At 44.1% G+C, this 18,145-nt stretch overlaps 1 long non-coding RNA gene across 2 annotated transcripts in view; it reads right to left on the bottom strand.

Moving 5' to 3' along the window:
• The window catches only part of LOC138114092 (uncharacterized), a 100,766-nt gene that overhangs the window by 44,281 nt on the left and 38,340 nt on the right, over positions 1–18,145 (bottom strand). The window lies entirely within an intron of this gene.

Here is an 18,145-nt window from a genome sequence, read left to right as displayed (position 1 = left end):
AACTATTCGTCATTTCCTTGCAGACACAATTTTCAAAGGAGAGATGGATCACTCTGGCAACAGTGCAGCACCGTGATTTAAGGGTTTATTTACCTCTCAGCCCAGCTCTGCTGCTTAAGTACATGAATTTAGTCCTGTCCCTTCTTTCTTTCCTTTTTTGTTAGGAAGCAACACAGTCCTGGTCTAATAAGGCTTGTTCATGGAACAAGATCCACTGACATGAATGAACCCTGGCTACCAAGGGAAATGAGGATTTGTAGTGTTCAGAGCTTCATCCAGAGGGATGCAGTCATTTGGAAACCTAGAGTGACTCCAGCAGCTGGAGAGATTGAGGGATGGGAATTCATCAAAATGTTTCACTGGTGAGACACAGTCACAGCGTTGGGGTGTAGAGGTGTTGGAGGGAGCACTGCTGTGGCAGAAGCTTTCTGGGATAAAGAAACCATGAAAATTTTTCTCCTCACTCCTCTTAGGGGAATAAGTAGAAGAAAGGGATATGAATAGGGTTTATTTTTAAGGTTTCAAACCAACCCTGAACCTCATTGTCCATCCTGATAATCAGTATCTCTTGACAGCCCTTATGCCCAGCCAGCCCAGTGGTTTCAACCTCTAAACCTGAGAGCACAAGCACACTTAAATTTCCATATAATTTCATGATGTTCTGAGCAGTAAGAGCTTTCTCTCATTTTGCTCTTATTTTATAAGAAAGGCAAAACACTTCATTTTCTGTGTTTTATAAGCATCAAAATTACAAGGGGCCTGACCTCATTGAGGGCTTGAGGGCACTTGGCTTTGCTGGAGTTTGGCCCCAACATGAATGTAGAACCCAAAGTTTGCTTTGAATAGAAGTTGGAGTGCCTGTAAGTTCTGGCTGCAGAAACACCATGGATGTAGTCAGACCTCTTGCAGGAGAAGTCAAATTACATCTTTGGAATGGGAACCAGACATTTTAGAGCTGAGACAGAAATTCATTAGAAATAAAGACAGAAGACCATGAAGTCCAGGACTGTGACTGGAAGAAGTTAAAAAACCTCCCGAAGCTTTGACAGGCCAGCAACCTCCTCCACCAAAACATTATAGATGTCTCTTCACAAAATAAAAATAATGTGCATTTGAGGGCTTGAGAGAGGTCTGCCTTCAGGAATCCCTTTGTCCATTTGCCCAAAAGTCTCAGTATCAGTTACAGCCTGTGAAACACTCAAAGCTTTCTGGGGTCTCTTGGCCAGCAGATTCCCTCTCTCTGCTTCCAAGGATTACTTTTTCCCCATTAGAATACAAATTTTGGACAATTTCCCTCTCATCATGCACAAGCGTAACAGATGATCTCTCACTGAATTATTTTAGAAATGCATTTATGGAGTCTGTTGTCTGGGATATAGAAGCTCCATCTTTCCTACAGTATATATTATCAAATAATATTAACACAGTCCAAAGCATGGAAGACTGGCTTTGCAAACGAGAAAAACCTTCCACCAGTCAACCCAGATACTGTGAAGCATCTGCACTGGGCTTTGGATCTCTCAAAGGCCTCTTGCACGTGGAGGACAGAAAGCTGCTACTGACACCAGCTGAGGGAGCTGCTACCAGAGCTCAGGTGACAACAACTCCCACCTTTTGGTGACAAGGATCCCATGTCTGCTTGGGATGTGTGGATCCCATGCACTGTTGTGATGCTGCTGCCTGGCCTGGTGACATCTTTGGAAAAGGAATGGCTTTCAGCAAAATGATGTGATGGAAGAGAAGGGTCTTGGCTGTGTTGTGCTCACCCTCTGCTCTCTGGATGCTCAGCCTGGCTGTGTCCTGGCTCCTTGCTGGGAACTGACCTGAGCATGGGCTGTCTCCCCAATTTCCTTGGGAAAGGAGGAGCCCATGGGACATTTCATGAAGACCCTTGGCACAGACAAGCTTCAGACACGGGCTAGGAACCTCACCATGCTGAGTCATTGCTGTCGTCTGTGTCATCGGTTCTGCTGGAATCAGATACGGGAAAGTCATTACGAGGATTTATTTAAAAAGAAAACAAAAAGAAATCAAAACCCCAGTGCTGTACAATGGGTAGCATGGAAAATACACTGCCCTGAGCCAACTGAGTATTTGAGCTGATATTTAGTGTTCTCTTTGTGCTTAAAACTGTGCATGTTCAGGCATCTGGCCCTGGCCACTGAACATCTTGGGCAATTCAGCCCCCAGCACTGCTCAGGACATTCTTTTGGGTTTACAAGGAATCTTTATTGAAGCAGTACACAACGATAAGCATTAATAGAAAGGGCATTCCTCTCCCATAGCTTTAAAGAGAAGCCATTAATTGCCTTTGCAGAAATGTGTGCAATGTGAATTCCTGGAAGGGTGGGGCTGGAGGGAGAAAGGACTGAGAGATGAAAACCTGGGGGAATGGTGTCAAGAATAAAATGTAAGCTGTACATTGCACTATGCAGATTTAGAGAAATCTTGTGTCTTGGAGGGAAAAAAGAGCTGATCAACCACTAATAGTGTCCAACTTGATCACCCTGTCCTCAGCTACTGTCCCATGTGCTGCTGCCACGGTCAACCTCTTTTCTTCCCCACTTCTTGTCCCCTGTGCTGTCCCAGCTCTGTGCCCGTGGGTCTCATCCCTGTCTGTCAGCTCCTGCCCTCTTCTGTTGGATGGGTTGAGGTTGACCATAACCATGCTGGGCAGAGAGCACATGGAGAGCAAGGAAATGCTGGCAAACTTGGTGTGGTGGGAATGAGAGCATTGTCCCTGCATCAGTTTGCTGCTTTTGCAAGGAAAACCACTTCTGCAGGTCATGCTATGAGTGCTGGTCCTGAAGTGCTGATGTGCTGCCATGCACAGGGTTAATCCCAGGCTGTGGATGTAAGGATGAGTGCTCTAAGACTCCTTGCCACCACCCTGTGACAGCCACTCCATGGGGCAGGAAGGGAAGAGAGGAGTTGGAGATGTGAGCAATCAGAAAGGCAATTAACCAGTGCCTCAGATAAGAGTAAAATATTCCATCTGCCTTTGTTTTAATGGCATTGATCTAAAGCAGAGACACAACGATTTCCAGTGCACAAGTTTATGGTCTGTGTTTGCTGGTGGGAATGGCTCTCTGTCCTTGAGAGTGGGAGCGCTCCGTGTTGGTGTGGTTTATCTGCTGGTGAGTTAAGGACTTCAAGGAGATTGCTTTAACGAGGGGTTAGCAAACTTCACAGTTGTCTGCGATATTTTATTGGAGGCTGGGGAGACTCTGCTCAAACATCTGTTCAGGAGAATAAACAAACAGCCCTGCCACGTCAGTTAGAGCTGAACCACGGGTTTTGGGAAGGAGGTGATCGATGGGCTTCAATTACAGGCCCAGCCTGGCTCCTGGGTGTGTTTTATAAGGCAACTGAGAGGATGAGGAGCATGCAGAGCTGCTCTGGGATCGAGTCCTGGCCCTCTCCATTGCATTCATACCTCAATATCGCATCCCAGAGGGGAGATGTGGTTGGTAGTGGTTGTTTTTCAGAATAAACATTCTGGGTCGGGAGCAATGATTAATACAGCAGAGATCTGGGAAAATATACCTCTGTAAACAACAATGTTTTATAGCTGTGAAAGGAACTGTGTGTACCTCTGCCTGTATCCGAGTGTAGCCTCCTCACAGAAACAAATCAACAGGGAATTTCCTCACTTGGAGGAAAATATTCAGTAGACTTCGTTTGGACAATAAATTTCACATAATCCATATTTCACTGGAATGAAGAGACAGAATATGAACTGTGGTAGGAAATTAAATGCAAGAGGAATCAAAGCAGGAGACAGTGAGATTTCTTATGTGGACAACTTAATGAAATACATTAGGAAACCTTAACTTTGCTATCAGTCACAGAAGAGAGAGTTTAAAATATAGATCCTGCCTGCCACAAACTTCCAATGGGATGTCATTGTAAGAATTTTGGACAAATATAGATATATCTGTCTATCTCTCTCTATATGTATCCCTCTCCACAGAAATACAGACCTTTGACACTGAAAAAAACATGTGTTATACAAAAGAAACAGTGAAACACGCAGGGTGCAAAGGCACTGGTGATGTTATCTCTTATCCAAGTGCCAGCCCTGCCAGCAGCTGGGAACACGAGCTCCGTGGGGGTTTGAGGTCAACAGAAGAAGCCCATATGGGTAACCTAATAGCACAGTATGGGCAGGAATGATTTTCACTGTACAAAGGGCAATTTCATGGTCATCTCCCTTGGAGAGCTGGTGGGAGTTGGAAGCTGAACTGCTATTTGTGTGTTTGAAAACCTCTCCTGTAATGTTTAGACAGAATGGTGACAGGCTTTTATAAAAACACCCCAAAACAGGCACCTGTATTTCTCTCTGTGAGGGTGACTTTGCTCACTGCCCTAGAGAAACCAGGCATGCAAAGTCCTTTTTTATTGTAGTTATTGTCTCTTTCAATAGATTTCATAACATGCAGGAATCTTATTTATTTACAGAATCAGAGAATATCCTGTGTTGGAAGGGACCCACAAGGATCGCTGAGTCCAAGTCTGAAGGGAACGGCCCACATAGGGATCAAACCCACAGCCTTGGTGCTGTTATCACCATACTCTTAACCAACTTATTCAAAGTATGTTGTTTTGCAAATAAAACAAGGTTTTTCCTTTAAAAAGGCTGTCTCTTCCAAAGAAAAAAAAAAGGGTTTTTTTCTAAGGAAAAACAAGGCTTGTGATGTGGCATCATTTCCTTCAGGAATTATTTGGGCTGATTCCTTGTTCTGGTTGCCTCTGGTGCCAGGGATCTCCTGCAGTTCCCCATTGCATGAATTTCCACATTGCTCAAAGACAGGAAGGTCTGTAAACCCAGAAAAGAAGGAGGAGGAAGAGAAGGAGGAGGAAAAGGTGATCATCATCCGTGTTGGGGGAATGTCAACCCCATGGGTTTAAATGACTTTCTCAAGTATTTCTGAAAGTTTAACAATTGGCTTAATAACAGGAAGTTGGGAGCTGGCAAATTACCATTCTTATAATCAGAACAGGAGGCTGAGAGAAGGAGTTATGTTTTGGCAGTGACAGCTAATTTCCACATCTCATTAAAGCAACGTGGCTTACTCATTTATGTTTAAGGCTGTTTTTCTTTAAAAGAATAATAGAGTAGATTCCCCCTTTTATTAGACATTAATCTATTTTGTCTAAGCCATTTGTATTGATGGAGGAAGGTAAACACAGCACCAGACCTGTGTCCCTCTGATACCAGTCTGTTACTGGAAAAGACACAGAACACGTCACTTCCATGGTGTCTGGGCTCAGCTCCGAGTCAGCACAGGGACTGTCCCAGGAGCAGTTTCATGTCTCTGTATTGTGTTTTTTTCCCAGAAGAGGTTCAGTGTTTTGATGTGGGTGGGACTGAAAAGGCACCAAAAGCATAAATAGGTGCTCGTGTTGTCAGGATCCAGGCAGGTACCTGACCACTGCACCTGGTCCACTCTCCAGGCCCTACCCCATATGTGCAGAGCGACGTTTTGTGACCAACAACACAAATAATAATGTCAGTCATAGAATCACAGAATCCTAGAACAGTTTGGGTTGGAAGGGACCTTAAAGCTCATCTCATTCCACCCCTTGCCATGGGCAGGAACACCTTCCACTATCCCAGGTTGCTCCAAGCCCCATCCAACCTGGCCTTGGACACCTCCAAGGATGGGACAGACACAATTTCTCTGGGCAACCTGTGCCAGGGCTTCACCACCAGTCCAATATTTTCCTGTCAGTTTAAGGGTAATTCAAGTCTACAGAGTCTTTTCTGCTTTCTTTGATAAAGTCCTTACCCATTACAGCAAAAGAACTGGTCCTGTAGAAAGAAAACTTATAAATCACATTCTCTGGGTCATCGTGACATTTCCCAACAGCAATTCTTGCTGGTGGAACTCCATTCTTTCTGCCTGGTGCGCCCTCCCAAGCAGAGGGCTGAGAGATGGGGTGGGCAGCAAAAGCTCTGCACAGCTCCCAGGGTGTTTTGCAAAGCCAGCTCAGAGGTCTGAGCAGAGACACAACAGTGATAAAACAGAAACGAGGGTGACCGACAGCCCGGGTTACCAAAGGTGGGGGTCACGATGAGCCCACAGCAACATTTGCACACACTTCTGGAGCACAGCCTCTGAAAGGACAAGGCTGTATTTTGGCTGAATCCTGGCTGAATTTTGACTGGATTTTGACTGAAGGCTTCCGTGGTGTGTTTCTCTGCTATGGCCCCAGAATCAATGGTTTGGCCAGAAGCCTCTTGCTGCAAAATGGCAGGACTTAAAGCAGTGCAAACTGCACAGTAGAAAGCTCAACAAAACCCCCAGAAAACTTGGTATAATGATCATCCAAATAGAGGCTTTATCCTTTGAGTTATATTTAAAGATAAGTAAACACCAAACGTGTCTTCATCAGTTCTATAATATGATCTGAAGTAAAAAAGCTTGGGCTGAGCAATTTAGAAGCAAGGAGAAAATTCAGAAAAATCAGATTTCTCCAGTTTTATGTATGAGCTAAAGAGCCTAGAACAGAAGGGAGCCTGGTCTCTGAGGTCCAGCACCTCTTGCTAGACGATAGATTGACTGTCTGTACAATGCCATAAAGTATCCTGTCTGCTTTATCTTGGGTGGAGCAATAAAGGAAGGAAAGTCACAATAGCTCTCCTCCCTTTATCAAAATAGTCTGTGCCTATCTAAGAATCAAGGATAAATTAATCACAGGGCTCTTTTGGGATCTGGGCTGCTGCTGGAAGCCAGTGGGTGACATGGTGAATGTGCATGTTTGAATATCATCCAAGCATTTAACACCCTCCAATTTGGACAACGTGTCTGCGCAGCATTGCTCCAAACAGTTCATGTGTACCCTCATCAAATATGTAAACACTGCATTCCTTTTTGTTTGAAAGCCTCTCCTTCCTCTCATATCCATTTTTTACAGCCCTCACCTCCTCCACCACTCTTCTCTGGTGCAAGGTCCAGCACCTCCCAGCCCTGCAGCCTCCCAGAGCCCCCAGTGCAGGCAGGGATTATTCGGGGTTATTTGCAGCTGATACCATCTGACCTTAATTCACTATGAAGCTGTAACTTGTGTTTGGTCAAAGGTTAGACTTGATGGTCTTGGAGGTCTTTTCCAGCCTTAACGATTCCGTAATTTTATGAACTTGCCCATTGCCTTCTCCAGGACTCCAGGGAAAGGAGTGGAGGTGACAAGTCCTGCATTTAGACAGGGACATGCACGTGAGGGTGTTCATGTTTAAGGGGTACAGCATCTCCAGAAGGAGAGAGGAAAAAAAAAAACACCAAAGCACATTTTCTCATGATTTATGCAACTGATACGAAATATTTGTTATACATTTCCTTTGGGATGTATTTTGGTTCCAAACCTGTGATACCAGCTGATAATGAGTTACACATTTGTTTTGAAACAGTGCAGGCTGACCCTAATTGGAAGCACGTTCTGTTTGACTAAGCAGGTAAAAGAATTCTGAAATACTCACTGCCATTTCACAGGCTTCTGCAATGGTATTAATCAAAGCACTTTTTCTAAGCTAAGAAAAAGTCAATGCAAAAGTGATCAGGTATGACACAGGGTAAAGCAACAATCAACCAGGACCAGCCAGGGAGATTTTTCTTTTCTTTTCTGTTATGTTTTCATTAAAAAAAAATCAAAAAGCTTTCAACTGAGACTAGTAAATTTTTCATTGCCAGATGTAAACTTCTGGTGATTTCAGGAAATGTCAGGTTCTTTCCCCCACAGAAAGCAGGTCTTACTTTTGGAAAAAAAAATTTAAAAGAAAGAAAGAAGTATGATTTCCATTATAAGCCTGGCTGGAAATCTGTGACTATTTCTTATACATGTTCTTTCTGGGTTCTCTAGCAATCATGTTGCATCCACATTAACTCATGCTGTGGCCCAATGACAACTGAGATGCAGAAATGGAGACACAACCAAGTTCTGGCAGCTACTGCTACAAAGCCAGAGCAGCTGAAAACCTGAAAACGCTGTTTTTCATCACCATCATCATCCTCATCATCACCATCATCATCATTTGCATTACATTATCCTGCACAATCACACAAACGAGGCTGAGACTACAAACTGAAACACGTGAGGAGCGTATTCTATCTCTTGGGACAGGATTTAATATTATCTAAAGCAGGTCTGTGGTCATAGTCGTTATCCAGAAAAATAATTAACACTCATGGCCAGGAAAGTGACACACCAGGACAGCCTTTGAGATGGCCCAGAAAATGTAGAAAACTATGACAGCACTGTGCTAAAAGGGTACTCAGCCCTTGAAGTTTTAAAGCCTCGAGAATCTAGATTTTTAAAGAAAGCAGAGGGATCTGCCTTTTATCACCCTGCTATTTATATAGATAAATGGACCAAAATTTTATACATGAGTGTGGAGGATGTAGGAAGCTTTTCCATGGTGAAAATGGATTCGGAGAACTACTTGATAAACATTACTGCAGGCAGCAACAGCTGCACTGAAAATCAGGTTGCTATGATGAAGGAGAGGAAATGGGCAGAGTAAGACTTTTGCTGGCAGACCTGAAAATCACATCCCTGACTGATATTCTTGTCCAAGCTGTTCATGTCCATTGAAGTTACCCACCCCTGTCACAGAAATGTGGCTTTTGTGGTGGCATTTCATGTGGGGAATCATCTGCTAATTTCAAAGCTACAGCTGGGTTTTTCCTGTTGCCACATCTTGCTAAATACTGGCAGGAAAAAAGTAAAAGGGTGTTCTCAAACAAATTTATCTTAATTTTTCAGGTGTTAGACATTGTTTCCTTCTCCAAATACAAGGAAAAAAAATGTGGTGGTTTCTTTTCTTTGCTCTTGCAAGGAAAGCGTTCAGCAAAGTTTCACTTCAGCAGGAAACTTTCCTACTTAAGTTGCAAAAAGGGCCTTTCCCCTCTACTATGAGGAGCATTTAATAAACCAGTGAAACCTTTAACCACACAGGTTGGAGGAAGAAGCCAACAAAGAGGAACTTAAGGGGGAACCAGGACAGAATTTGCTGGCACAAACACGCATGCAGGGATATTAAATAGGGAAAAAGCTATGCAGAGGCATTAATTAGGTCCTCCATGGATCTATGGCCAGGGATCCACTGACTGTAAAAACTCCAGGTTGCTTGGTATTGCTGGGCTGGCTCCAAGCCTTGGAGAAACACAGAGCGATCTCCAGCAAGGGAAATTTCCACGAAACAGCTTTGTGAGGACATCCTGCGCTGGCTCCACCACATTTTTTTCCAAGAAAAGCAGCCAGCAGCCCAAACCAAAGGCCAAAAAACATAGACCTCAGAAACGTAAATAAAAACAAGAAGGAGAAAGAAGCCTTCGGAAATTTGGGGAAGGCAGGGAAAGGAGCAGCCCAGTGGAAGGCACCACAGGACTTGAAGAAGTCCAGTCTGCTATTTGTTCATTGCACCAGAGTAAATGCCATGAAACTGTCCCTAGGAGCAAGATATGTGGCTGGCACGATGTTCCTATTTGCCAAAATGGGAGGCTTCGTGTGGATTTCATCACCAGACAGGAGGAACTTTCCATTTGAGAGCAAATGAGGAGGTTGACCATGATGGTGGAAGTACTTCCTGAAGAAACAAGGCATTGTGCACCCCCAGTTCCTTGGGTGATGGATGCAAGTCCATGGGATAGAGTGTCTGTTTGCAGGCACCACAAAAAGACACTCCAAGCTACGGGAGTTCTCCATGTCACACACGTGGCAGTGAACGCACAACTGGACGTGCAGCTGACATCAGAACAGAACAGCCTCCAAGAAAAGCAGCACAGGCTCAAGTACTGTGCCTTTAAATAATAACTTCTTCTCTACCAGATGACTTTAATAAGCCCAGGCACATGTGTTGTAACCCCTTGATGCAGTACAATATGAATAACCAAATAAAAGATCTCTCCAGATTTTAAGATTTACTGTTTGCCATGGGAAGAGGCCAACCAGATGACATCATTATATTTCAAATGTGAAATACTGCCAAGTTTGGTAATTCTAAACTAGAGAAATTGATCCTCTATGTTTTTGCAGAAAAATGATTTTTGGATTTGGGGGTGATTTTTTCTCTTGTTATTTATGTAACTGTAACATTCATGTTGAGCAAACTCGAATTTGACTTAAAACTAAAGCCAGAGTACCTTATCTTACAGATTATTTATTTTCAGCTATCTGATAGCTGGAAATAATTGAGTTTGACAATTTATGGGTTAAAGAGTCAATGGACTGTGTTGGATAATTCAAAAAGGGCCAATTTCTAGCTCAGGCAAAACCATCCTTGGCTTAGGTGGGAGTCTGCCTGATGAGGATGTCAGGCACTTGGTCCCTCTCTGGAAGATGCTGCTTTGTTTGTCTCTAAGGAACTAAAATCCATACATACGTAGCAAAAACACCCTTTTCATCTGAGACATCTGGATTTCTGGGGGGGATAAAGCCATGATAATACTATATTATAAATACATGCCATCTTTCTTCAGGGACTCTACATCTTCTCATGTCTCGTGGCTATTTCAAACACCCCATTAAATGAGGTCCCCTGAATGCTGTTCAGCCACTGCAGAGCTGCACACATCGAGCCCCCACAAGGTTAAGCCACTTGCCCAAGACTGCAAAGTGATTCACAGGCAGAGCTGAAACAGAAAACCACAAAGCTCTTTTCCCACACCCCTGCATACCACTTCTTTTAGACTGTTTGTTGATGATGTGAATAATAACAGTTGCGAAGTTTTGTACTGCAGACAGCTCCAGTGACTGTTATTCTTTTTTTCTTTTAAATCAAATACTTAAAATCTTTTCTTTTCCACGGAAGCAAAGGATTCTGAAATTTCATGTCGCAGCAATGCTTGCAGACAAACCCATACCCTGAGGGCCAGGAAAATATTCTATTTTTACAGCACACATAAGTATATTTATTAAAGCAGCCATATATACATAGAATTATGTTGGATCTGTTTTCTTCAGAGAGGAAGCTCCAAGTGAAACTCACATGGTTCACCCATCACAACAAAACAGCTCTTACTTAAATCTCAGTGCTGTGACTGCTTTGGTGCATTATATGCCATGTCTGACCCTTCAATAGCAATCCTCCATCCTGGCTGCCAATCCAGGAGCTGGTACCAGGAGGTGGAGCACACCAGGACCCACTCATCCTGAAATCCTGCAGGGATGGTTTTCCTTGCTGACATCCATTGCCAAGGGGTAAATCTCCCTGAGGTAGAAAATGGTTACCTCAGCACCAAGGAAGGGCTGGTCTGAGCTGACCTTCTTTGGCAGGACCCTGAAATCCATCCCATCACGGACAAGGGGATAAGTTCCTGGTGGACGTGGCGCTGGGAAGAGTGCCTGGAGCGTGCCCGCAGCTTGGAAGCAGCAGCAGCAGCAGAGGACGAGGCCAGAATAAGCACAGGAACTGAGAAGCTCCAAAGGGAAGTTTTTGGGGCCAAGAGCTGGTTGGGAAAGGCACTTGGCTCCTCGAACCAGAGGAGCCTTTCCGGCTCTTTGATTCCTGGTGTGCGGAGGGAAGCGGGACTTCATAGCTTCACATGGAAGAAACGGCCCACACCACCCCCAGCTCCGATTCCAGGGAGGCATTCCTCTTCCCACCAGCCAAACAGGGAAAGAAAGGAGTGGGGAGGGAAAACAAGAAGTGCTAAGCCCAGAATTTTGGCGAGCTGTTTCAGCCAAAGAAAAGTTTGAAAGCCTCTCTGGTTACAGCAAAAACCACTGCTGGAACCGTGGGCGAGTTCAAACCCGGGAAGGTTTTTGCAAGACCAGTTTTGAGGGGGTTTGGGGTGGTGCAGTTCACACACCTCAGGGACCAGTGCCTGGGAAGGAGCTGGGCCAGTTTTAGTCAAACTGGCTGGTATGGAGACATCCAGGGAATCTTGTGTGATGCTGCTTTACTCTCTTAGATCCTCTCGATCTTAGAAGCTGATTTAAGAGAAGCTCATAACTCAGGGGTTTTGGTGGCCCAAAGACCTTGCTGTTGTCTAAACCATTCTTAGGGGTAGGGCTCAGGAATTTCCAGCTCTTGGGTGTGGAAAGAAACACAAATATTTGCTGCTTTTTTTTGAATGTGGATTTTTTTCTGCACAGATACATGGACGTGTTCCACAGATCTCATAGCGGATGGAGATTTGGGATGGGAGAAGCAGAAAAATCTCTGTTCCTGCACTCCTGGTGCACTCCCAGGTCTTCTGCCAGTCAAATTGTTGGTAGATATGGGAATCTGGCAAGTTAACCCACTGCCACATGCTTTAACCAGAGAGTGTGAAGGCAATTAGGTACTTCACAGCACTCAGAATCCACCACTGGCTTGGCAGGAAGGTCCCCATGAGGCAAAAGAGTGAGGAATACATAAAATCCTGAATTCACACATCCAAATGAACTGGAACACAGCCCCAGAAAGTAGAAACCAAAGAATTAAAACACAACATTTAGTAAAAGGTCTAAAAAAAAAAAGGCATAAAGAGTCATCAGGGACACATTCTCCCCCACAGCTTTATTTTTAAGTGGATGTGTGGGGGAAGGAGGCCAGCTTTGCTGACATGGAATGCCACACTGGGAAAGACCATCAGAGGTGAGAAGGACCAAGACCCTCTCAATGAGGGGAAGATGAAGGAGCTACAGGAAAACCCTCAGAGAAATCTTTGTTCCTTTCCAATAGCAGGGCCTTTATTTGTTCTTCTACCCAGACATGGATCCCGATGCACTCCATGAAAACCAAGATGTTGCCTTCAAGTGCTGCCCAAACCAAAACAGAGAAGGGAAGATGAAGGAAGGGAAGGCAGGACAACCCTGCATCCCAAGCCAAAGTCCTCATGCACCTAAATTCTGTCTGTGCCACAAAGGGAGAATAAATCTTAGGATAAATGAGTCAGGGACCACCGTGGGAGGGTGTTTACAGCCAGGAGGATGCTCCCGTTTACCACTGCATTTTTGTTTATGACAACTTTCAGATTAATTTTATTTTGCAAATAGCCATGGCTGGATGCCCAACTTTTAACTTGGGTCGGGTGGCGTTTTGCATTTCAGCAGGAGCCTTGTATTTCGTGGTGTCCAACTAAAACATGTAATGTGGTCAGAAATGTGTTTTCCTTGTTTTAAGAGGAGCAGCAGAAGGAGACTTGGAGGAGCTTCTGTTCCCTTTTTTCCCCTGCTCTACTGGATGACTTAAAAAATGAAAGAGAATCAGTTTCTGTGTGAATGTATCCCTTTGGACTATTTTTGAAACACAATATTTAGAGCTGTGCAAAAAGTGGAGGTTTTTTTTGGTTGGTTGGTTGGTTTTTTTAAATTTGGCTGCCAAACTAGACAGATAAGGAAAAAAAGTTCATTTCAGATTGACTAATCTGCTTTGTATGACTGCAAATTAATGATTCTCTTTCATTTTCACATTTGGATTTTTTCTTAGCATTTGGAAAAGAGCTGGGGCTGTTTGTTCAGGGGGGAGAAAAAATCTCAAAAAAGAGCACAGAAAAAAATCTATTTAAACAAGGCAGATGTAATACATGAAAGTTATTCCATTTCCTCCCTGGTTTGCAGGTGAAACTATCTGGAAGTTGCCTGACTAATTTATCATCTCAAAAGAATATTTTAGCAAATTTTCTTCTCAGACAAAAATCCAGTAAATTTCCAATAACGAGAAGATGGATGTGGTGTTGTTTTCCAGATAAATGCCCCGTTTTAGGATTAATAGGATAACACAAAACAATTTTTCAGTGTTTCCTTAACTAGTGATGTCAAAATATTGAAACCACACGTTCAGGGCTGGTTAGTGAACCTCCAGCAAAATATCACCAGCTTGAAACAAAAACACAGCCAGAGTGCAAAAACCTTTCTGCAATTCAATTTCCTTTTTGGGGCACTCACAAATCAGTCACAGATGCAGCCATGTCTCCTCATCTTTCAGGTGTGGAGCCACGTGTGACAGCAGTGGACATTCATTGCCCACCTTGACTGCAGAGAAGTCCAACACCTGGGGCTCAGCACCATCATCTGCTTCTCTTGTTGTTCTTCCTGCTGTTGTCCAAGCAGTGCATTTTGGAAAAATAAGGGGGAAATGGTATTGAGCCTTATTGGAATAAAATAATGGTGTGCACTGAACACCAGCTTGCCAAAGAAGGATTTCTTGGAGGTCCCTGACCCAAGCTGTGTCCCAGATGCCTTGTACTTTTCCCTCAAGACATCACAGCCCAGGCTGGAATATTCTGTACCCTCCCCATCAAGGTGCTTAGGAGAAGCAATGAGCCCTCTGGACATTTTCAAGCTGTTGGAACAGGATGTGGGGAAGCAGGGCAGGCTTTTGACGAAGCAACCCCCATCATCAGGGGACTGCATCTGAGGAATCAAAACACCAGGAGCATTTCTCCAAGTTGTCTCCATTCCAGCACCCAGACCCCTGTTAAAGCACCAATATTCTGGAACATCATCTGCTCGCGTGAGGTTCGAGTTAAATCTTTCCAACACGTTCTTCCTGTCAGCAGTTACACACAGCCAGAAATGAGTATCTAGAGAGTGCACAAGAAGAAGCTAACCACAATTGGTGTTAATTTGGAGGTGTTAGATTTTAGGGTCCATGAGATTAAACTCCCCTAAATGGACCTCAGCTGTGGCACCAAGTCAAAGGCAGCACTTTGTGTGAGGTGTGTGAACTTGAGGAATTTGAACCAAGAGTCACGAAGACACTAAGATACACAAAACCCCACATAAATGGCTAAAATAATTTTAAAAATCCCTCCTCTTTTTCCACATTATTTCAGTGAGCATTTTAATGGAATTTTGGATTACATTCAGCTAGTGCTTGGAAAGGCTTTTGGATGTTTTACTGTCTTAACCATATGTCAGTACTTCAGTCCTTCTCTGTTAGATTCAGGTTGTCTACAAACCAGTAAAAAGTCCAATCAAGTGTGTCCAGAAAGGGACAAACCCAGCAGCATGTGACCAACACAGTCCCTTTTTAGCTCCTTTTTTTATTTTAACTTCCTGGTGTGCTAATGCAATTATTGTCCATGGACACGGAGCCTTTATGTTAGGGAAATCTTGGAATGGATTGAAAACACAGTCCTCATCTTCTCCCTGAGAAAACATTTATGCTTATTTTATGGTTGGGTAGTTGTTCAAATGCCCATGCAATGCATCCAAGGGGGATGGTGTGTGGGAAGAGCAAGCCCAGCTGCTTGAGGAAATTCTCCCTGTGCAAATTGTTATGGAGAGGGCAGGGTGGGATGGCAGAAATGCACAGCCCTCACCTCCCCCAGAGGGGCTTTTCAGTTTGGAAAAGAAGAAGAGGCTCCCCTCGATTTTTTTTTTTTTTTTTTTTTTTGGTGCGCCTTCCTGGAGGATCCTGGCGCAGCTTTCCTTCTCTTTACCTCTCATTTTCAATTTACAATAAATTAATACAGCTACTACTATTATTAAAATGATGTTTGAGCAGCCCAGGGAGGCTACTTAGAGGAGCTGGCGACGTCCAGAGTCTCACACAACCTTTTACCCTCACATCTGTGCGTTTTCATCAGCCGAACCGGGAGGGAGTGGAACGACTCAAACAATTACAAGCTTTTATGTATGAAACAACCCACGTTGGTGAGTCCTGTGCCAGTTAGCTGAGGCACAGCACAGTGGTTCCAGCTCATCCACACAGCACACGGCACTTCATCCTCTCAGCTCTTCCCCTCTAATCAGGGGTTGTGATTTGGCCGCAGAGTTTGGTCACAGTTTGTAAACAGAACACGTTGAGACTTGAAAATCTGGTTGCAATCTTCCCACATGATTTTGGGGGCACAATATTTCTCTCTTAAGCAAGAGGATGAGGTGAAATTTTTCTGTCAGGTCCTGAATATCCAAACGCCTTTGTGTGTGCAGCAGAGTGATGGCCCAGTGAACCCAGCAGCACCGTGCTGGGAAGGGCCTGAGCCCATCTACCTTGGGATTAATGGCAAAGAATGCCAGAGTCAATGCACTGCATCCAAGTTTTAACTAAAACACCTCCAGGCTGCTTTGCTACTCCCCATGGAGCAGTTGGCATCTGCTTTGCAAAAGGTCCCACGCTGTTCCCTCTCTCTCAGAAGTGTGCAATAAAATAACAGTAATTCCCTCACTAAAAAAATAATATTGATGGATCTCCTACGCTTCCATAGGATCTCTGTCCTTCAATTGCCCCCTCATTGCTACCGTTCATCTGACACTTCCTTGTGTGCTTGTGAAACACCTTCACTTGCCTGTCCTCAGACACACCATCTCTAAGGATGACGCCATCAGGATGCTCACCCTTGGAAAGAGCTGGAAAGGGTTCAGCTGCTTCCTGCACAGTGACCACTCCATCAGCAGAAAGTGCAATGTGAGACATATTCCAGAGCAGCCGCTCTGCTCTGGGAGACAACAGAACATCCTCCAGCCTGCAAAGCTCAACACAATCCATCTGCTCCCTTTGACATCCCCGTGCTGCCTTTTGCAAGACTCATTCCCCGGCATCTCTGTGCTTGCCAAATTCTCTGTGACTCATGTTCTTCCCAGGTGCAGCAAAGTTGTGAATTCCCCTCAGACATTACAGTGGTCTCATGTTTTGATGGTCTCCTGCTTCGGTAGCCTTAGCAGGGTTTGACAAACAGAGTTGCTGATGTGAGGGGGAAAACAGATGTTTTGCTTTGATTTCCAGCAAACAGTGATGTTATTTCTTCAGAGTGACCCAACAAGAAAGCAAAATCCTTCCAAACCTCATAGCACTAACCTGCAGCTCTAGCAGTGTGCGACTTTCCCTTTAACCCACTATCAGCCAGAAAAATAAATATGTAAAGGAAACACAGGTAAAACTGGCAGATGTGATGAATGAGATCTTTGTCAATGGATCCACTTCCCTGCTCCTTAACAATACACAAGGAGGAACTGCACATGGTGAGAGGTTCATGGTGTCCCTCTTGAATCAATGGGGAGAAACAGATGAATTTAAGGTGTGGTGGCTACTGCAGAGGAAGTGGTTGAGATCCTTTAGGTTCCTGGATCCCTTTATGCACTGTATCCCTTTATTCATTATTATTATTTATTTATGTCAGCTCAGATTTTGACATCAGCACACAGTGGGTCAGGTGAGACACACTGAAGTCAAGGGGAAGGCTGTGTGCTGGGAGAAGTTTTCTGCCTCATCACTCTAGATTTTGCTGGAAGAAGCTGTTCTCTCCTTTTTAAACCACAGAAAACGATGCAAGGGCAGAGTGACATCTCTTCCTCATGACTGATGTGATAGCATAAAATATGGCAAAAAGAACAAAGCCTGAGATTTAATAGGAATAAAATATGATGAAGCAGGAAGTCTTGCTCTTTTTCATGTGCAGCTATAACCTGTGTGTGTGATTACACAGGTGACAGAAGATGTATTGGTCCCTGGCTGCTAAACTGATGTAATGCATGAATCTGTAACAAAACCTTCAGTTTATGACACCAGAGGAGGATGAAGCTTCTCCGTTGTCTCAGATGTCATTTTACCTGCTGTAAGTAAGTTCCTTTGTTCTACTCCCGCAGTTCTTCAATGCCTTTCACTCCAAATGGGTCTAAACCAGAGAAATTTAAGGTGGAATCATGGTTTTCTAATCCAATTGTAAGGTTCTGTTTAACTGCTTCTTGGAGGCCCAACTGGTGATGATTTCTTGATTCCGGCGTCTTTGTTTCAGCACGGAACAAAGTTAAATTGCATTTCCCATCATCAGAACAGTTGCTGAAGGTGACTGGTGGACATCAGGTGGTGGTGAGAGGAGAGAAGGGATACCATGGTCCAGCAGCTAAGATGTGGTCCCTCCAATAAAATGCCTGCTCTCTTTTTGCCCTGTTGACTTTCTCTGAAAACACAGAGGGACAGGGCCTTTCTTTGCAATTTGTCTCCTGTTTCTGTTTCATCTGAGGAATGGATATGAAAATACAAGGCTTGCCACCAAGAATGGATGTACATTTAGGCTCTCTCAAATAATCACTCATCTCAGGTTACCCAAAGAATACAGATAGCTGAGCTTTGCTGTTTGAAAAGGGCCACATTTTCAAACAAAATTGCTTCAAATCCTCCTCTTAGCCAGCTGCTGACTTCCGTGCTTACAAACTCAGACAGAGTTTCTCAGATAAACCAAGCAACTGAGTTATATTCCCAGGCAGGGAAGAT

The sequence above is a fragment of the Aphelocoma coerulescens genome, chromosome 8 (assembly GCF_041296385.1).
Source record: "Aphelocoma coerulescens isolate FSJ_1873_10779 chromosome 8, UR_Acoe_1.0, whole genome shotgun sequence".
In the NCBI taxonomy this organism is placed as follows: domain Eukaryota; kingdom Metazoa; phylum Chordata; class Aves; order Passeriformes; family Corvidae; genus Aphelocoma; species Aphelocoma coerulescens.
This window is presented reverse-complemented; position numbering and strand designations above follow the sequence as displayed.